This window comes from Ammospiza nelsoni, chromosome 5, assembly GCF_027579445.1.
Source record: "Ammospiza nelsoni isolate bAmmNel1 chromosome 5, bAmmNel1.pri, whole genome shotgun sequence".
In the NCBI taxonomy this organism is placed as follows: domain Eukaryota; kingdom Metazoa; phylum Chordata; class Aves; order Passeriformes; family Passerellidae; genus Ammospiza; species Ammospiza nelsoni.
Window position 1 is genome coordinate 73,983,069 of NC_080637.1, and position 21,750 is coordinate 74,004,818.

At 40.7% G+C, this 21,750-nt stretch overlaps 1 protein-coding gene across 1 annotated transcript in view; it reads left to right on the forward strand.

Annotated features, from left to right (window-relative positions):
* Nucleotides 1–21,750, forward strand: part of SOX5 (SRY-box transcription factor 5) — a 275,778-nt gene that overhangs the window by 45,103 nt on the left and 208,925 nt on the right. The gene's annotated exons all lie outside the window — the stretch shown is intronic.

Here is a 21,750-nt window from a genome sequence, read left to right on the forward strand (position 1 = left end):
TGCTGTATAGTGCTTGGCTCTCTTGGGAATAGAAAACATTCTGCATCTCAGAGTTCAAACCACTCAACTCACTTCAGTTTGTAGCCTGCATCTGACTAATGATAGTGAGTGCATGGTATATTCTTTACTTTTATAAATATTAAATCTGCAATCCCCCCACTTTTGTTTTTTTTTCCAGATTCTTAAATTCATATTGTCTTGACAGAAACAGCAGCAGAGTGTTGGGGAGAGCACATTGCTCAGTCACAATAGTTACATGTATAAGACTTGTGTAAATTCTCTTTAAACCTTTTTGATAAACTCCTCTGGAAAGCAGTTTTCAGAATTTCATAGATCTACCAGCAGAGCTGCAAATAGAGTCATTCAGTCCTGCAAAGAATACATCTGTGGCAGATGATGTACTTTTCCTGTTTGCTTGTGGCCAGTGTAAACTTGGCTTTTGGGCAGTGACCATAGCTTCAGTTCTGAAGCTGTCAACATGAGTATTGGGTAATACATTGACACAGTGAATTCCTGAGCTTTCCTTGTGAATAAACTGATTGGACTGAAATACCTAATTTAATATTTAGGACCTGTATCTTTGTATTGCTCGGTAAAATATCACGGAGTTGTTGGACTTGTAATTTGATAAATATTACAAAGATGGCAAGGTTTTGGTTTACTGAGTGAAATTACATATTATTTCCAGGTTCCAGGTTGCTAATTTATCATGGGCAATTCACTTCTGTCATCCATGGCTGTGCCAGTACAGTGGAAATTGTCCTTGCCCTTCATCCATGATCGTCTATGATTTATCAGTTTCCACACTCGTGGAGATTATTGATGCCATTCAGTGAGATTGGGGTTCAGCTCAACAAATTTGAGGCACATAAAGTTAGGGCTGTCTGCACAGATTGTGTGAATAGATAACCACCTGCCTGGAACAACATTTCCAATCTTAAAATAAGCACCCAGGACAGGAAAGATGAATTACCCTCTCAAAGTGCTTGTCTGTTGACTATGGAGGGAGGCTTGATGACTGAGTGTCAAATTTGGGGCCAAAATTCGGTGACAGTAATCCCATTTGTAGTATGTGGTGTTAAAGGAGTAGCACAGGTTACTGTGCAAAAATCCTCTCATTTTTCTGGAGAAGTAACCATGTTCTAGGTCATCCTTTTTTGGGGGAGGGGCTGGGGGTGTTGTGTGTGAATATTCTATCAGAATTCCTTTTTAACCAGTACTGATGGTATTTAATGGGGTTTTAAGAATTGGGTATTCCCTTAAAACAAACCTTTTGTTGTATATCTGTTAAGTGGTTCAGATAATAAATAATGTGTTGGTTAGCAACATGTATTGGAGAATAATGAAATACAGAACACCTTAAAAAGGCTATTTGGGAAGGTTGTCTTAGTATTGAAAAATGGCATTACTTCTAGCAGGTTTCCCCTTCAAAATTTAGGGAATTATCAAATATTATTAGAAATTCAAATGTTTAATAAAGCATTTTTCTGTCTTAGTATCAGCTGCAATGAGCATCAGATTTTATTGTTCAGTTTAATCGATTGCAGAGATCATATGTAACCTGTTAAAGATGTGAGTTAGCCTTGCTTGGTCATTTTTGCAACTCCAAATGCTTTGCACAGGCATAGCAATGTACTGGTTAAGAAACTGTAGTAAAATTCCAGCCTTACTCTGTAGAAACCTGTCTGCTGCGCGTGTTTTAATTCTACTTATGTCCTCCTCTGTGTTTAATCCAGAAAACGGGGATATGTACATGTGCACAGCTTCACATTTTGGCACCGTGTTTGGTAGATTGTGTGCTGTGACTTGTATCGTGCCTGCAGGCCATAGGAAAACGACACAAATTAAATGTGAAATAGAGGGAGACGTAATTTAAAACTCGCATCTTCTAGGGATACAGTATGGCATCTGAGAGTTGCGACATATTGCAGAAAATCCCCCCTATTTGCCCAACAAGAAGGGGTGTTTTCAGCTGTGCAGCTCGGCAGCATCGCTGGTGTGGCTGGGATGGCTGTGGCTGTGTTTTATTCCGATTCCAGCCGTGACCACTGCCACGCTCTCTGCCTCCTCCTTGTTCTTGTCTCTGGCTGCACAGGTCCTGCTCTCTCTGCCCTCCTCTGAGGCTCTGTAATTATATTTACTTCACACAGACACGCGAGTTCCCTTTTCCCTTTTACATATGTTGTTTTCCTTCGTGCTGAGAAAACTCCACAGCCTGACAGGGCGCTTTTTTTTTTTTTTCCTTTCCCTTTTTTCTTTTTTTTTTTTAAGCACTCCAAATTCTATCCAGCTTTAAACTCTTATGTTTATAACCCTGAATATCTCTAAAATGTCTTTACCTAAAACACTTTATGGTTTTATTACCAGGTTTATGCCAGTAATAATATTCACATCAGCTTTCTTAGGGATAATCTTTAAGCAGAACCTAGCAAGAAAGGCTTTGAAAACTATCATTCCCAGGAACGCAAATCTGGGAACATGAAACATCGGTTTAATCGCCCTCCCTGACAACTTAACACGACAGATTGAAAAATAGAAGCCGATATGGAAGCGGGATCAATGGATTATCGAAGTCCTAAAGATGTTTGCTCGGGCGGGGGGAGCAGGGAGCTGCGGGCCGCTGGAGCCCCAGGCTGGCGCGGCTTACCCCAGATCCCCGAGCCTGACGGGCGGCCGGGCGGGAGGCCCACGGAGATTTACGTGAGGGAACTCGGGGGGCTTTGTCACGGCAATTGTATAAAGTGATATACAGCGCAAATCGACTCGAGCATGTCCCCGGATAGCAGGCGGTTTACAGCCTCTTCAAGCAGAGATTACTGCTTTATCTTGTCATACTAAATTAACGTGGCAGCACACTGTTAAACAGTGGTGACCTCTTCATCTGTGGAAATTGCTGCCTAGAGGAGAGATGGTATTTAAGACTCTCTCTCTCTCCTTTTCTCCCCTCCCCACTTTTCTCCATCCTCTTCCCTTCCTCCCTGTCTCCGTCTCTGTATCTTGTCTTTTTTTTTTTTCTTTTTTGCTGTAGGGCCCTGAGGCATTTTTGGGTTAGGTTGTAACATTAAAGACAAAAAGAAAGAAAGAAGGGGGAAGGGAGAGGCTTTTAACATCAAGGTGACAACAGCTATGTGTTAATTGGGCCTTTGTTGTTTGATTAATAGCCACTTTGGTGTAGAATATTAAGACAGTTGTTTGGACAACTTTCTAAAAATGACATGTCCTTTCAGTAAACTGGGATTAAGCGGTGTTCTCTGGTCTGCACATTTTAACTCCTTATTGTTAGTGCATTCAGGGCTAAGCTTGCTGCTCTTTGGGAGCCAGCGTTTCCATCCTGGCACCATCCTGGGCTGGCACGGAGTGCCACAGCTCTCCAGGGCTGCTGCTTCCGAGGGTCAAGGTGATGGAAATACCTCTGCAGCGTGGTCCATTTCAGAACTGAATAATGCTCCGAGCAGGGCAGCTGTGTGGGAAAAGGGAAAGAGCCATTTCACTGGGCTGGCAGTGCGGTGCAGAACAGGAAAATTAAATCCCACATTCCCATCTTTTTCAGTAAACTGAGTCAGTTGAGGAGAGAATGACATTTCTTCTTTAGACAGGTTTTCTTTTCTTGGTTTTTCTATTTACTATGCAGTGCTTCACCGTGGGTCCAATCCAAAGCTCTTTGAAGTCACTATAAAGACTGCTTTGTCTTTAATAGGCTTTGGATCAAGGCCCACATGACCTTAGGCAAATTATTGCAAATCAGTGTTATGAAGTGCTTGGAAATTTGCAGGCATACATGTCCAAAGCATTACTTTTTTATATACTTTAAAAAACAGTTGGGAGGCCAGGTGAAATCGGACTGGCCAGGGTGGCCTTGGAGGTATCTATATGTGCTGAAAATGGAAATGTTATGAGTGCAAGTTTGGGCTAAGGAGGATTTCCCTACCTCCTCGTGTGCTGGCTGATGAGTGTTTAACAGGTTCTCTTCCTGTGCTCTTGCCAGTGGACAAGAGAAAATTATTTCACTTCCAAAACTCAGCACTGGCTCTGGCATGCCGTAGTAGTTTGACCACTGCAGTCCTATGAAGATGGCTGTAGGAATTTAATTATGTGAGATGGAAAACCATGATGATCTATCTTGGATTTTTCCCTGCTGGAGACAATTGTTCCTTACTGTGAATTTCTTGAGCTGCCACCTACACAAGGATTGATGCAAAATTCTGTGCGTTTTGTGTGTAACATTTTCAGAGGCAAGTTTCTATTCACTTCCCTGGGATGCCAGCACAGCTTATTTTTGCAGCAGAGTATTTGCCATTTCAGATGCAGAGTATCTGTGAGCACTGATGTTATCACTGTTTCCTTTGGTTGAATTTTGAAGGCCGTTGAGCTAAGCAGTTACACCAGAGATATGGAAAGGGCTGACTTCCTGATTTATTATTTGGGGAAATCAATGTGTTTGATAATTTATGTACAGCTTACAGAGGCCACGTTAGTGGCTCATGAATCGATCAGCACCAGCAGAAATGAAAGCTAACGAGCTCGTTTCAATAGCAAGTTGCTCATTAGCAGGTAGGCTCGCTGATTTTCAGGGTTTCCAGTTCAAAGTCACATGTGCTTTTCCCATGTCCTCGGAAGGAGCATTTTCATTGCAAAGAGCAGAAGCAGAAAAAGAAAGCGTGGCAAGGTTCTGAACGTTTTCTCATTGCTTTGACATAAATGTTTCCAGCAAATGCTGGGCTGGAGGGGCAGCTATCCAATGGCCTCAGCCTGTGTCCATCACTGTAGGGACATCAACTTTCTGAAATGGAGTTTACTGGGGAATTAACAGTGGATATGGGAAGAAGAGAGTAGAGAGAGGCCTTTCCTGTGTTTTGCACAGAAATCTCTGCATCACCAGGGCAGCATTTTCAGATTTCCTCCAGCTCAGAAGCCGCGTGTGGGATGCCAGCCAGCAGGCAGGGTGTCCTTCCCTCCATCCCCAGCCACCACTGTGACCCGTCCTGGTTAGATAACACCAGGCTGTGCCTTCCCCTCTCCTGGTAACACCTGAAGTGCTTTGGTGGTTTTGGGAGCTTTTTTTGGTGCGTTAACACACAAACTGGCTTGTTTAGCTCAGTTGTTATCCTACTTGGTCGAGATACCAAGCACTGAAAGAACATGGGATGAACCTTCCTTGAGGAAATACTCTAAGGGTCAGCACTGAGAGGTTTGGTAGATTTTTATGGTGCTAATCCCATAAACATGCCTAAGAGCAGAGAACTGGTTCTAGCTTTGTGCATTAGTAGAGAATCCTGGTGTCCAGCACTACTGGTTTGGTTTTTCTTCTGGTAAAGAAGCACATTCAGTTTTAGCCTTTTTGAAAAGTAAACCCACTGCTTTAATTACCAAACTTCTGATAAAATGTTCTTGAATCCTTATGTTGCTTGTATATAGGAGTAGATATGTAAAAATATTTAGGTGTATGTGCACAAACACATGTATTTCAGCTATCTCCTTTAGACACGAGGAATACACCACTCCTAATCAGACTGAAAAATCCCAAAAAGCAGTTTCTTGACAGAGTTGCCTGAGGCTCTTGCAAAAGAGGGACTCTCAAAACATATTTTTAAAATATTTTAAAAAAAGACAGATTTTCCGAATCTCAGGAATAGATTTTCAACTGCCTGATTTGGCTTGAAATGAGTTGGCTGAATCAGTTTCTTTTTCTTTTAAGTAAGTCTATAAAGCTTTGATGAATCTGGCTCATTGTTTAGCACTTATCTCATGAGTAAAGCTTGAGAGGTTTGGCTTGAAACTTACCAAATCACATCTTTGGAAAATGGCCCAAGCCTATTGATTTATCTGAAAAAAGAAAAACTCCAGAGCAAAACACAAGTAAAAAACCCTGATCCAGCTTAGTGAGTAAGTCCCTTGCAGATCTATAGAGCTCCCAGTGAATGAGCACATCCATTTCTCACCATTTTCAGCCTTGTGCTTGGTGGAGCTGCAGGGCTGGGAGGGACTGGGAGAGGTCACCCAGACCCAGCTGCAGTCCAGGGATCAGCTGTGCCAATGTCATTTCCGTCAGAGAATGGTCTGACTTCTTGGAGTTACTCAGACAGGAGGCTCAGAACCTCCCAGACTGTCTGGCCCAGGGTTTGCTGTCTCTGCCTTTAGAAAATAACTCCTGTGTAATAACTCCTGTGGAACCTTTCCGGCATCGGTTTTCTCTCATTAGTTCTTGCCCTAGCTACTGCAGCAAAAGGAAATGTTCTCTTTGCTGCAATAAATGTTTTTGCATTTGAAGAGTGATATCACATTGCCTTGTCTCAAACTGTCCTTTCAGTGTATGGGACTCTTGTCTCCACCATGGTTTTCTAAAATTTTTTTTACTGGTTTGTTGCTTCTCTGGAACTCCTTAGAATAAAATCATTCACGTTTTAACAGCTGTGTCTCCTGCTTAAAACCAGATGCTTTTCCATTAAGGACAGTGGTGTCTGCAGCAGGTGCATCTGAGGTGCTGCTGAAAAACTCTAATCCCAAGTGAAAACACGCTCTGGGTGGCTCAGGCACCGTTTCATAAATGACGCTGTGGAGATTTGCTCAATTAACTCGCAGTGAAATCCTCTCCTGTGCATTTCCTGGTGCAAGGAGGGCTTTGTATGCTGCGCTCTTTTGCTTGGGTACCTGACAGAGGACAAATTCTGGGGCTACTTAGCTTTGCTGGGCCCTGAGTGCAGAGCTCTCAAATAGCAAAATGGATTATAGTGCCTCCTGCACATCCAAGAATGGTCAGTAAAGTCTGAGTACAGAATCTTAGTGGAAAGAGGAAAAAGAAATGTTGAGTTTCCAAGACAAGGAGTTGGCACATTTGCAATTTAGGCATTTCATCTGGAAGTCAATGGGAAAAAATAAACATTAGACCTCAGGATATCAATTTTAGGCGTCGGGTTTAAAAAGCACTCAGTCCCCTAAACATGATTATTTTAATATGTATAAGGTAAAGTATGCAGAATGTTTAAAATCATAATCCATTTCCTTTTATTATCTTTAAGGAATAAACTGTTTGCACTAGCTGAAATAAGGTAACTAATACAATGAGGATTATGCTTTTCTGTATGTTATGAATGCAATAAATCCTCTGTTAAAAAGGCATTATCAAGTCAATCTTTCCCGTTTATTGGATGACATTTGGTAGGAATTGACCTTGATGTCAGTCAGCACTTCCTGTTCCTTTTACGGTGTTTTGGGCTGCTTGATAAGAGAAAAGCCTCTTCACCTTTAAATAATTTTTTCTCCCTTATCTCTTGATTTTTGCATTTTGGGGATCATGCTTTGTGACCTCCAGAAAGAAGGGTGAGCTGTTTGTGTTCATGGCCTTGACGCATTTTTACAAAGCAGGGAGGTAATCCCGAGGGGAGAGCAGAGACAAGGAAGGCGGTTCATTTGCTGCACAGCACTGCTCTTTTTGAGCTCTGCTGTAACAACTGCAGCCCCAGGGGTGAGCACCTGGGGATTGTTCCCACTTGTGCATGTGAGAGAGGCTGGGGATGAGCCCAGGGTGTGGTGCAATAGGGGAGTGTGCTGCACTGCCAAAGGAAAACCACTGTGCAAGACAGGATGGCAGTGATGGGCAGCATTCCCAGTAGATAATGAGAGAATCTTCCTGTGGAAGAGCTGTTTTCTCTTCACTCTCCCTCCTGACCCTTTCAGTACAGGATTTTGAACAAGCTTCCCGATCTTTGGAAGTGCCAAGTGCTTCTGCAGTCAAAAATTCAGAGTAGCTGATGGCAGATGACAGCTGCTGATGAGCAGCTCAACCCCTGCTTCAGTGCAGAATTTGGGTAGAATGTCACTACAGAAAGATGTCACAGAAACTTTGCAGAGTTCACAACCAGCACACGTCTTGTAATGAAAGAAATAAAGTTCACATGGTGGTGGCATGATGATGGTCACCTCAGCAAACAGGGATTTTGGGAGCAGGTGTCATCCTTGGGCTACAAAAGAGTTGGTGGTGATTGGGGTGGGCTGTGCCCAATCACCCCCAATTGGCCCCAGTTGTGCCCACAGGTGAGCAGCATTAACAGTAATGAGGGCACACAGGTGCAGGGCATCAGCAGCAGGGCATAAAGGGCTGGGCTGAGGGACAGGGAAGGCAGCCTTCAGCCTGCTCAACAGGTATGGTGTTGCTCTGTTTGGGTTGAAGCTTTCTCAAATTGTATGGTGTTACTCTGTGCGTTGTGGCCATCTCAACTGTGCAGGTAGGGCCAACTCTTCAGAAGCCTTCTGAATTTTTTGCACGCATTTCTGAGGGGAGTCTTTAAATACTCCTGTAAATACAGGGTATTAGCATGTATTATTTCTGAGAAAGAAGATGGAAAAAAACCCCACAAAATAAAATAAAAAAAAAAAAAAAAAAAAAAAAAAAAAAAAAAAAAACAAGAAAGTGCTGATATTTTGATAAAGCCAGTGTAATTTAAGGTGCAGCCCTTGAAAATGGATGGCTGTGTTAAAACTGGCCGGAGGACCTGCCACAAGAATTGTGGTAGGAAATAGCTCTTCATCACCAGCAAAAGATCAGTTTGTGCTGTTGCAGTTTCCTTTTTTGCTTCCAGATTTATCAGTTCTCTGTCGGGTAGGCTTTTGAACTGTTTTGATAAATAATTGTGCTTGTGAAGGTTAATGGAGTGTCAGTCCCTTATTTAGTCTCAAGTCAAATGTAGTGCATGCTAGTCAGAAGTGTAGGTCATGCTGCATGCCCAGCTGACCTTAGTGCTTTAAAGTGTGGTTATAGTCAGATAAATGACTGGAAAAATGACATTAAAGGGTCCTATGTTTTCTGTCTTCTGTGGCTTTTGAGGTCAAATTTAGTTGCATAAAAATATGATATTTCTATTAATTGCCTGTAATGCTATAACTTAACCCAGGGTTTGAAAATACGCTGTGTCTCTTTTTGCTTCATATCATCCCTAGTAATAAACACTTTGCAAATGCTACTTAACCATTTTTTTGATGATATGTCTGCAAAGCAGAGTCCAATTCTTCTTTTGTAGCTGCATTGACTCCTCTGTGCTGAGGGCAGTTAAAAAGAAACGGTCAATAAAGCAAGCAGATAGACATGACTCAGAAAATACATGGGGAACAGCAGTGTTGAATATAGGTGACAATTTAAAGGCATTGTCCTGTTTATCCCCACACATAGTTGGACATTCTCCTGCTTCAGAAGCAGAACACAGATACTTTCATCTAAACTTCCACTAATCTGTGTCAAATTAATTCAGCCCTGCAGTCAGAAGAATGACCAGCAGTTTCCAAAGGTGTTTGTTGCTGTCTGTTTCCCACTTTATTCTCCTTAGTGTCTTCCCTGGATATTGTGTTTCTTTTCATAATGCTTATGCCCCAAAGTAAATTTAAGATTTGCTACCAAGATTTGAGGCATTTCAACAGCTAATTCTGACAGTGTTTTGTTTATCACTGTGCATAATCTGAGCTCTTAATTTACTCTGTTACTTCCAGGGAAGAAAGTTTTACTTTGTATTGAAGTGAATAATAGGTGACATGAAAATAAATAAACGCAAAGGCTTGAAATCAAGTGTGTTCGGGAAGTGAGATTTCCACAACAGTTTAGTCTTCTGAAAATTTGATCCCTGAGAATAAGCTGTGGAGTTAAATGCAGTTTGCTCATGGGGATCTCCTGAAACTCTTGCTGAGCTGTTCAGTGTTCTGGCCAGCTCATGTAGAAAACAAATGTGCTGAAATCTGGAAAAGCGTGTTGATGGTCAAGATCTTAATGGAAGAAAGTTTACAAAAAGACTGGGGATTTTTGGCAGTCCTCAGTTTTCCATTTAGTCACTGAAAATATAATTTAGGTGTTGCTGTTGGAGTCCACGGGCCATTCTAATCCCAGGTATTCTCCCTTGGATGTTTTGGCTGATTTGGGTAACTGGTTTCTATATCACCAGTCTGGATGAGCATGGGCTGGATTCAGACTGGTTCTGAGCTGTTCAGACTGGATCCAGCCACATCAGGCCAGTTCTGACTAGCTCAAACCTGCTTGGACCAGTCTGAACTGGCTGGTTACAGTTTAGATCACAAGTTGTGATTTGCTGTCATTGTAGCATCTTTTGGCCTTCGATTTTTGAAAGTTTCTCTGAAGTTGAGACACTCTGTAGTGTTTGATCGACAAATCAAATAAATGAAAATAGTATTGAGAAGGGCATTGTATAAATATACGAGTGCATCCTCCAGTAGTGCCAGAGGGGCTGTGGGGAGGACTGGGTGCCTTTCAGGAGGATCAGTCTTATGTGTCTCACTTTTACCCCCTTGTAACACAGAAATAAACCCTCAGCATAGTTCCCCTTTACATGTCACGTGCATGTGATTTTCACTTTTTTTATTTCACGTAATTGAGTCTGTCCAGGCAATTTATTTTTCAGATAACTCATCCGCACATAAATGTACATCTGAAGATTAAAAAAACTGAAATAAAAAAGTTTTCTGTAGCTCTTTTGAGTAAGCTTAAACGTGTGTACTGTAAGGGTAGACAGTCATAGCCCAGAATAGAAGGGAAGAGGAAAATAATAAAACCCTTCAAAATGCACTGTAATGTCTTCTAATGTGTATAAATACATATATATGTATTTATATATTTTAATTTATATATTAATTATATATTTATATATTTATATTTATATGTTTATATGAAGTGTGATTCAAAACCAAATACCCTGTCTTTGTGTTCACTCCCTCTCTGTGCTCAAGGTCTCTAGGTGCTCAATAGGAGCTGTTTAATTATTTTTCCCTGTTTGATGTTGCTGGGTTTAACGAATGAATTGCAGAGAACTTTTTGTTAGAAACCCTCAGCTCAGTGCTGGTGGGCACAGTGGCACCTGGTTGGATCACGTCCTGAGAGCAAATTTTGATCAATTTAAGAGCAGAAAGAGAGATTTTGTGAAACCATGCTCTGTTAGCCAAGTAGTGCTTCCTCACCATAAAGCAGCCTTACATTCTTTCCAGTCAAAGTGGAGGAAATTGTGCCTTTCTTATTTGGGTTGGGCAATTCTGTGGGTTTTGCAGCATCACTCCATGATGACTGAAAACTACAGGGAATACTCAGAAATCAGTGATTCAAAGAGGCATTTGGAGAAGAAGGGCTATTTCCAGCAAAAGTTATTCATTCTCTGCTGGTGGTGGGTAGTTGGCTGTGCCTGTAGAAGAATTGATGTTCCTTGGGGTTTTTTTGGTTTGTTTGTGAACATGACGTACATCGGTGCACAAAATTAATTGTTGAGGAAAATACGTTGTGCACTTAGTCATCTACAGGAATTTGATTTCTTTAATGCAATGATATAAGAGAATGAGAATGAAGTGCTTTAAAGCTAATAAAGATCATTTGTATTACTCAGAATAATTTAGGTAAGTGATGAGAAAGGGGAGGGAAATTAGCATTGCTGTGCAGTTTGCTTACTGTGTAATTCTTAATCAGGAATGTCACAACATCCCTTGATATCATCTTATCACAAAGGTCTCTTCATAGTAGGCAATGTATGCTGCTGACTGCAGTTTACAGAAACAGAAGAAAGAATAACTCATCTGCAGAGTGGGAACAACTGTGAACCTGTCATAAATTAGAATTTATTAGGGTATTTTGCATCACTCAGCCACAGTTTGAGCTGGTGAGGTCTGTGTGCATTTTAAATCTTGTTTAAGCTCTGCTTGGGTAAGCTCTGGAATGGGACTTAAATGGTAAGATGGCAGCGTGCTGCTCCCTGGAGTAGAACTTAATGTCCCCATTTGAGGTGTAGTAGGAGCCAGAAGAGTGAGCAGGGAGTTGGTTCCTGATAACCCTTGGGTGCTGAATGGGCTCTGCCTTTCCTGTGCTTGGGGACGTGCCGAGGCAGCTCATGCTCCTGACCTGTCCTGTGTGCAATACCACAAAGGTGTTTTGTGACCAAAAAAATTCTGAATGAGCTCTAACCTATACTGTGTTTATATATCAGTGTTGCATTGATTGACTTCGGTCATATTAATTTTTAATAATTATCCTGATCTGTTCGGCATTTTTGATCAAATACTGTCCTTTGAAGTGTGCAAAATGCAAATAGGTTTGGTTCCTACTCTGTAAGCGTGTTCTGCGGAACTGCCCTTCAGTGAAAGGATTTATTCTCTGTTTATAAGCCCAGAATATGGATATTCCTTTTCTTTTTACATCCTGTGCAATTCTTCCTCCAAAGGTGAGAAAACTACTTTGTTTTACACCAGAATTCCAAATTGTTTCACTAAAATTGTGTAATGGTTGTAGGTAGGAAGAAAATCAAATTATAGAAGAGCAGAATAGGTGAAATGAATTTTGGAGGGAAAGCAAGTTTGTTATTAACTGTTAAAGAAGATTAAACCAGTTACTGCTTGGCCAAGTCCTGTAACATTACTGAAAAAATGTAAGAGAGTTAGTTGTAGACAAAGTAATGGAAGTGTGAAAAGCAGGTAGCAGAATAAAGAAATCGGGTAAAAGCAGATCCCTCAGTCCTTTGGGCTGGATGATATTCATTGCAAAAATAAATGAGATGAACATTCTGAACAAAAAAAGTTTCTTTTTTTAAATTTCTGTTCTTATGCTGTAGTAAATGCCAGTGGATCCAATGAGGGTATTTCTCAAGTTGCTATTCCATTTTAATAAAGTTACGTGTTCTGGCCCTTCTTGAAAATGAAAACTTCCGGAAGATTGCTTTCAGAAGGAGAAATAGTGTGATGCTAATCTCTGAGGAGGCCAACACTGTTTTGATGGTTATCATCTTGTAAGTCTTGTTATAATCTAAAAACGCAGAAGAACATACAAAGAAAATACAAAGTAAAAGTAGATAAACAGATGTGAATTGAGAAGGCTCATGAAAAATACACAATGTGTATGAAGCAGAACGTGATTATTTAAGAAGTGTAGTGGATTTATGCACATACCTTTCACAGAATTGATGCCTTGGGAAGGCTGACCTGGAACAGAGGCTGGGCAGAGTTACAGAATAAAGCAGGGATTTATTCAAAGGATCTCCTCCATGGATGCACCTTGGGCAGCACCAGAGCCCAGCCAGGGCTGCACCCAAGATGAACCAAAATGGCCCCAAAATGCACGGCCGGGCACGGGCTCTGTCCCTGGGATCAGTTCTGCTCCATTTGCACCTTGCAGTTCATTGTCCCATTCCAGCTTTAGCCCTGCAGTCCCACCCTGCTTGTTTTTCTCTCTCCAGCCCACGGGGTTTGTGCTCCTGGGCTGAGATTTGGGTCATTTGTCCTTGGTGCCCAGCTGGAGCAGGAATTGTTTTGTCTCCCTGCTCTGTGCTCACCATCCCCTAATACAAAGTTCAGACCCACACACCAAAGCAGCACAGAATGTGAAAAATATGAAAGCTAAACCTGAGGCATCATAACTATTTCATGTGTGGCTTTTCTTTACTTTCAGCCAAAGGGATGGAGTGAAATCATCTGCCTGGTACAAGCTTTTGCAGGCTAGCAGGAGCAGATGAAGTAATGTGCCATCCCTTTCCATCTGCAGGGGGCTGAAGTGTGAACGCTGGGAGCAGTCCAGGAGCCACTGCTGGCCCGTGGCATTCCTTTTATCCCGAGTTCTGTGCAGATAGTCCTCTCCCCTCCTTCAAGGAATTAGCACAGACAATGGGTTTGTTTCACAGTAACAAAGCTGGTGATCAAACTGGCTTTGACACTCAACATAGGTTTTATTACACTCGCAAGCCAGAGTTGTTGTATCTGGTTAGTAAGCTTGTATTTTTACAAAGATAATCGTTTTATACTGCATGATTTCCAAACTATTAGAAGGATTTAATGTATGCTGAAGCCTCTACCAAGCTGTTTTGATAAGCAGTCTTATTTTTTGTTTAGCAAGGTCTTACGGGCGATCTTTAGTCCCTCAGGGAAGAGCTCATAAAAGTCTTAAAAGTGCTTTTGCAGAGCTTTATTTATTATTTTTAAGCATGAAGATTACTAGCACGAAGATAACAAGGCTCTTGTAGTACAACATGTTCTTTGTTTTTGCAGGTTATTGCTAACATATTAGGAGTTCTCAGAATGCCAGTTTTGTTTGTTAAGTGTTTTGAGAGCAAATAGATGTAATCCTGTATTGCGTTATTTTCTTGAAATGACTTTAGCCAGAGAAAGAGGCAGTAGGAGAGATCTGGTCTGAGTAAGGGTGTCAGGAATCATGTCACTAACCACATTTACTCATTGAAAGGTAGTTCTTACAATTCTACTGTACTTAATATCTAAAGATTTGCAAATTACTTTTATATATGGGGAGCACTTCATTGCTAGAAATGGGCTGAAGAGGTGGGCTAAAACTAAAACCAAAGTATAGACCACAGAAGAAAATAATTTCAAAAGCCCATGCTTGGCATTCAATATAAAAAAGTTCTAAAATTTCACTCACAAGATTTTCTCATATATTTTTACTACAAACAGATCCACAGTTTGTGTATAATTCTTTGATTGTTAATAAATCAGGTAGAAAGTATGGGATAAGCAGTAAGAAATACTGAACTCGTGCTGTATGTTTGGGGATGGGCTGGAATGCAGAACAGCCAGGGGAGAAATGTTTGTTTTAAGGCATCAGTTATCAGATTGTGCACTGTGCTGGAGATAGGCTGATAATGGTCTGGTCTGGTGAAGAGGCACTCGGAGTCACCCGTTCCACCTCTTTATTTTCAGACACTTAAAATGAAGTCAGTGAGAATTAACTGAATATACATATTATTGTGCATTTCCAGAAATCCCACTAGGCACCTCCTTCTATCTGTAGATACTTAAATCCCTGAAAAATCTGTTCCTATGCTCTCTAAATCTCAGAGGATAAAGTTAGAAATCAGTGCAAAAACGGATTATAAGTTATTCCTTTTGTGTCAATGTGACCAAACAGTTTCTTGCAGCTCATCTCTAAACCCTGTAAACGTTTGAGATTTTCTCTTGCTCGTGCAGTTGTGGCAGCAGTCTGAGCATTGTGGTGTTTGGAGAAAATCAAGGTGCGTTTCAGTGTTGCTGTCAGATATTGTGGGGTGGCACTTGATATATGAGAGAATTCCCAATTTCCGGTTCCGGGTGATTGGGCTGTGGTGCCCCACGGAGTAATGCACGAGTAATATAAGGGCTGAGTATTTATGGCATCCATAAAAATGAAAACACAACCGCTGTGGGGCTTTTAGCCAATGATCTCTGGGCTTTTTATATCAATTATATAAAATGCCTCAAGCTGCAGGAGCTATTCATTAATATCTCAGTTTACATATGGAGGAAAAAGGTAAAAGAAAGCAAAGTGTCTGATGTAGCAGTCCCTATGGTTGTCTTTTTGGGCTTTGAACCATTTTCAGCCAGGTTCATGGGCACCAAGCACTGGAAATACCTGTTAGTCTTTCCACTGAAAATACCTGTTAGTCTTCCCACTGAGCCCTCTGCCAGTGTATCTTCTGCTTCATCAAGAAGAGGTTGTTAATTAGATGCAGCACTTCATGTCAAATAAATACAGACTGAAGGACAAGAGCTAGTAATGATTGCTAAAAATAAGTAATATTCCATTGCAGAGTGAAATTTTAACATTTTAGAGGGAGCACAAGATGTCATCAGGGTTGTGTAAGTCTTGGTGGTACCTCCAAGATATGGATCATGGAGTTCCAAATACGTTGTGTCAGTAAAGCTAAAACTGTATTTGACTTGAACGTGTTTCTCTAGATGGTAGTAGCATGGTCACAGTAAAAAGAAAACAAAAAGTGCATCTCTGTTCATTGTGTTTAGTTCACCTAATCCAGGTAAAAGTTCTCTGCCACTATTGCCTCTTCAGCTGACTCTTGTGATCCATTCCCTTCCTTCCTCACTCTCTGTTGTGTTTGATTTCCTTGACATCATTAAAACCACAGTGCTAGGGTAAGAAATAATCAGAATAAGGACAGTGGTTGCTTATGGTGTCCTCCCCTGTTTCCTTTTCAATCTCCTTGGGATCATACCTGTGCACCACTGATGAACAACTTTACTGCATGTGGGAGACTTACAGACCAAAGACTATTTAAATAAAGATGGAAGGAAGGAAATTCCTACATGTGAAGGGCACAGTGTCCCCTGGGAAGCCTGATGGATTGTGGGTTTGTTTCACCTTCCTGGAGGTGCCAGGTTGATATATATACATAAGTATATATAAATACAGCCCCCATAAGCCAGGGAGTGTGGTGATCGCTGCTCTGCAGCTCCTGTGACGCAGCATCTAGAATGGGACAGTTCTCCACTTAAGTGATTTAAAAATATAATTCCCATTGAAAGACTATGGCACTCAAGCTCTTGAAGTAAGTTATTTACATTATATGAGGCAAAGATTGTAAATGAAAGGTTAAGCAAAAACTGAAGATTTGCTTTGTGAAGATTGTGTGTCTGTTTTGTTTCTTTTAAACATTAACAAATACTGGAAATGTCAGGTCGAGTTTTCTTGTAATTGCTGGTGGGTCTCCTGTGGGCAATGGAAGTATTTCTGCAGCTTCCAGATTTTCACTTGAAGTAGCTGTGCTGTTGAATCTTACACATAGATACTCATTTCCTAAAATATTGTTGGGGAAAGTAAATTTTGAAAAATAGGAAACGGTACTGAATTGCTGGAGAATCATTTGTCTTCAGAAGAGTGAAGTATTCTGTTTTCTGATTATCTCTTATGTCATACTGTTATCAGCTTCCTGGTCACTATGGAGACTATAAAATAGATAGGCCTACATGTCTAATGTAGAAAGCAGAGAAAAAAACCCTGCCTTTCGTCTTCTTTACACATTCTCAAAGAGTGAAACATGGGCAAAATTCCAGCTTTGAAAAAAAGAACCTTTTTGGTTGCTTTTAGGATCACAGGCTTCTTAAAATCAGACAATATCTGTGCTTGTTTTAAAGGCACAAGTATTTTATTCCAGGTGTTTTTGGCTGCAAAACCAGCAGCTTGATTCTCATGATATATATTTTTTTTTTCCCTGCAGATGCAGACTTCATGCATACCATATGGTGGTAATTAACAGTTTCAGACTTAGTTCTCAGTTTTCTTCTGCTTCGATTCTTGGTTGGTTTGGGACAAAATTTTAATGTCACAGAAGCAGAGTGTCTGAGTTTAATTGCAGACAGAAATAATGTGCATCTCTAGATGAGGAAGGAGAAGATGAGACCTATTTAGAGCACTAAGAGATATTTTGGAGATCTCACCGAGTACAACCTGTTTCTTTTCATTAAGCCTTTAAATGTTCCTCTGCAGAACTGAAATATGCCTCCCTTGGACCCTGGAAACAGAGGGAGACAATTTGAGAGATACAGCTGGAATGAAGAATTTCTTTTAACAGCACAATGTTTGCACTTTTTATGAGAGCAAGGGTAACATTGTGTAATCTTAAAAAAAGATATTGCTCGGTGAGGACAAGTCCATTGTCCAGTGACATGACTTTTCCTGTCAATCACAAAGGTGACAAGGGGGCTAGATTAAGTAAAGCTTGCCCAAGATTAACAAAGGAAGATTATTGACCTCATCCTGAAAGGGCAGAAGCCTGTTTTATCATTAAACCTTGGAAGAGGTATTTCCTCCATAGGTGGAAAGCTGTTTGGCAATATCCAGGCACCTTTCTTGCGAGTGAGCGGGTGTTCCTGTGGATTCTAGCTTGGAGCAGAAGGCACGGGACGGGGCTGCTCCCTTCTGTGCTGGGAGGGAGAGAAGGGGCTGCAGTGTTGGCTCCGGCAGGATCTGTGCTCTGCCTGTCGGGAGGGGAATTGAGGAGCAGCAGCCTCAGGTGTCTGGTGAGTACCATCCCAGCTCAGGAGATGCGGGCCAGCTCCATCAGCAGAGAGTTGGCAGTGCGGGTGAGCACAGAGCCCCGTGCACCTGCAGCTGCTCCTGCACAGAGCTGCCACCAGGATTAGCGGTGCCAGAGGCTGCAGTGTAATCAAACTTGAGCAGGTGAGATGGTTCTGCAGCTGGGAGAGGCTCTTCTCCAGGAATGGTGTTTGTCCTCTGCTCTGCTGGCTCTGGGATGGGTCCTGTGTGTGGCTCGATGGATTTAATTGTACAATGTCACCATTAGATATTGATGTTTCTTAATTCCACTTTGCAGTGCTGTTGCTGTTCTCTCAGTGGAACTGGGGAAAGTCATGTCAATTTGTCCTTTTAAAAAAACAACCTGCTAAATCTCTCTTGTTGGGAGGGAACTTCTTCTCAGGGGATTGATTTTAAACTGTTGCTGACGTGTCTTTCTTGCCATTGAGAATTTCTCTGAGTGTTTTCAGGGGGACAGTTAAACTTCTGTTTAACTTGACAGTTAAACTTGATACAGTATTTGTTAACGTTTGAAAGAAACAAAACAGACACAATATTCACAGAGCAAGAACAATCTTAAATTTTTGTTTACCCTTCCATTTACAATCTTTGCCTCATATAATGCAAAATCAGAGGATTTTCTTTACTCAGTTTTTTTGGCTTTATGCAGCCATTGACATGAGCAGGTTTTATGTGGTGGAAGTGTCCTTTATTTTTACATGCTAGTAGTAAAAATCCAGACCCACTGAGAGCTTTTTCACGTCTCCAAGTAATGACATAGGAAAGAACAAAATAAAAGAGAGGGACGTGAAGTGAAAGCGAGGTAACTGATGTACACTTGATGTTGTTGTTGTGAATGGCAGAATGAAAGGATGCTTGTGGGGCAGCAGGCTCTGGAGCTGTGTGCTGCAGGATTCCTGCTGAAGTGTCCTGAGCAGCAGGAGCTGGGCTGAGCTCTCCTCCACAGCACAGAGCAGAGGATTCCTCTTGGGTTGCGAATCACGCGTTGGGGGTGTGATGGCCACAGATCTTTCTGAATGAATAATTCACTGGTGTACTGTCATGTAGCCCACTGAGATGTGGTTGCAGCTGTTCCCCTACTGTATATGTGTTTTGATTGAGGCTTAAATCCCACAAGTGTATAAATAGCCTTGTATGTGATATGCAAACACTGCATACGTGCGCACCTCACCAAGAGCGCCAAAGAAACTTTTTGCAGGGGATGGTTTCTTGATTGTATATTTCAGTATTTAATTTACCTTTTAAAAAAATCTTGTAGAACACTTCCCTTTCTTTTCCTAGCCAGCTATGAAGTCTTTCTAACTGTGGTATTATAAATGCTTTTAACCAACATTGTAGTAGGAGAGTATCTGTGTTATTAATGAATTTATCATTCCAAGACCTTTATCGTATGAGAGATTACTTGTGCCTGTTCTACAGGTAGGAAACTGAAATGCAGGGGGAAAAAAGTTTTTATTTTCTATGGTTCCACAGTGCACTTGAAAGAACTAGGAATTGAGTATTCAGAGTCCTTCGTGGTGCTTTGTTCACAGACTACTGCATTGTCCCCCTCACAATTCCTTTTCCCAGAAAGCAAGGCAGAGTTTTAAAAATACTTGTGAGCTTCATTTGAAAGCCAAGCAGTTTGTGCTTCTGAAACCCATCTTCTATTACTTTACATAATCGTTCAATCCTTGTGTTCTTGTGCTTCTTCTCTTATAACAAACTGGTTTGGTATGACAATATACTTGTAGATACAAAGCACCACTTGCATATTTGTACCTCAAGCGTGCATGGAAACTGCAGTGGTGATTCCTGAGGTTTAGGCAGCTTTTACAAATACTTTGTGTATTTGTAAAATACACAAAGTATTTGTAATAAACAATGTGCGACACACACAAACAGGAGTGAAAGTCTTTGGGACCTGCTTTGGATTAAAACAAGAAATTTGTTCCTGGTAAAATGAAGAAACACACTGTTCTACACACATGACTGGTGGCATAGGTAGATTTAAGAACTGTAACTAAGGATGATGATATTTGGCTTATCTGTCTCAAAGTGTGAATAAGAAAGCAGCTTTCAAGATATTTCCTCTTTTAGCCTCTCGTGTGTAGGAAAACCAATTGCCACTTGGTGATAATGGTTTTGAATTTTGGCTAAAGTCTGAAATGATGCTGAAGTTAACAGTTTTGCTTGTTTAGATTGGTGTTAAAAAATTAGTCTTTACTCAAGTCTATAGGTGAAAAAAACTGAATTAGGTTTCAACTAAGTTTTGAAGTCCAGTGTTAGCAAGTAGGAATTTTTCAAGTGCAGAATAAAGATGGAGGGAGTTGGAAGGGGAAAAAAAAAAGGAGCATTTCTGTTGAGTTGAGTTGGAAAATTTTTTAGGGCTTGGTCAAAAGCTCATTGACGTCAGTAGAAAGTCTCTCATTAACATCACTGGGTTTGGTTTTTGGGGCATATGATGGCCCAGATTGTAATCTCGGTTAAATCCGATTCTCTTAGGGAATTTATTCACTACTATAACACGTTCAAGCTGCTCCAAACTGTTTGCATTAAAAGTTTTCTTAACCATAGGTAATCTTTCTGCCACAACAAAGTAGCCTGTGAAAACAAATCTATTTTCTTTGTTGCATGTTTTCCATGTAGCTTTACTCAGATTTCATTAAAATAATTTGTAGCAATTTATGTTCTTTTATAAAAGTGGGGTTTTTTTCTGAAATATTGTGGTTTATTAGCGCAGACATCATAATTACTCAAAAAATATAAAATTATAACAAAAATCATTAAACACAGTGTGTGTGTGTATTTACAGACATGTAACACCTCCATACCCTCTGAATTGAAGTGCAAGAATGAAAACAATTAAAAAATTAAGACTTTTTCAACCAAGTCTGTAACTCTTATAACATGATCATACAGTGGTTTATTTAAAAAGCAATATTAATTTAACAGCTAGAGTACAAAATAAGGTAGTGAAAAAAAACCCTGGGAAATGACATCAAAATAAAAACTACTCATGTTTATAGCATTGTATTTTATGCAGAGTATTACTCTGCTGCTGTCTTTGTCTGGAGATGCTGACCTGAGTTTTTCAGGTACAGATGGCACATAGCAGCAGAGAGAAAAACGGGTTTGGGAGCTGTGTACAGAAGGGTGAGGTACAACAGACATGAAAGCAGGAGGAATTGTGCAGAGAAGGTTGCTTTAAGCTGGAGGAGATGTGGAGGAGAAGGCTCCTGTGTTAATGAAGGCAGGTTTGAAGATGCTGGAGCCAGTTTTGCTTTCCATTAAAATTAATGAGAAGAGCTGTGTGGACTCTCACGTGAGGAGGGCTGTGTGCACGTTCTGGGAAGTCACTGAGTTTTGCCATTGTGCTGCCAGGGAAAGTCGTTAGGACCACCTTTGTGAGAAATACTGTTTCTACCAGAAATGAAGGTTTAAGACAGAAGAGAGTAGAATTAGGAAACAGAAAGCAGTTGCTTCATCCTTTATAGATGGGAGAACTGCTTGAACTGTGAGTAAAAATATGGCATATGGTGAAGGACATTTAATGTTTAGTTGCTATTTTATTTCCTAAAACAACTAGCCAATCAAGGCATTAAGTACTTTATAAAAAGTCAGGAAATTAATGGTCCTTGTAAAAATTGAAGGTTTTTTAGAAAGAGAGCTGTAAAAGAACAAACAATTACAGGTAATCAATACCTTTGTTATTAGGAAACCTATGAGAACAACACTTCTTCTCAATTAGGGAGAAACTGTATTTTATGTTTCTCTCTTGCAAGCTGATCTTTGTTCACTCCAGCCTGTAATCTTGGTTTATGCTTTATGGATAGGCTTTGTTCTGGCAGTTTTTGAAACATTGCTTGCCTTTTTTAAAGGTTTCAACAGAAGAACAAATAGCAATGAACTCCAAGAACAAAGGACCGTTCTTCCTTTCTTTCCGCCGATTTATTTTTTTTCCCCCCACC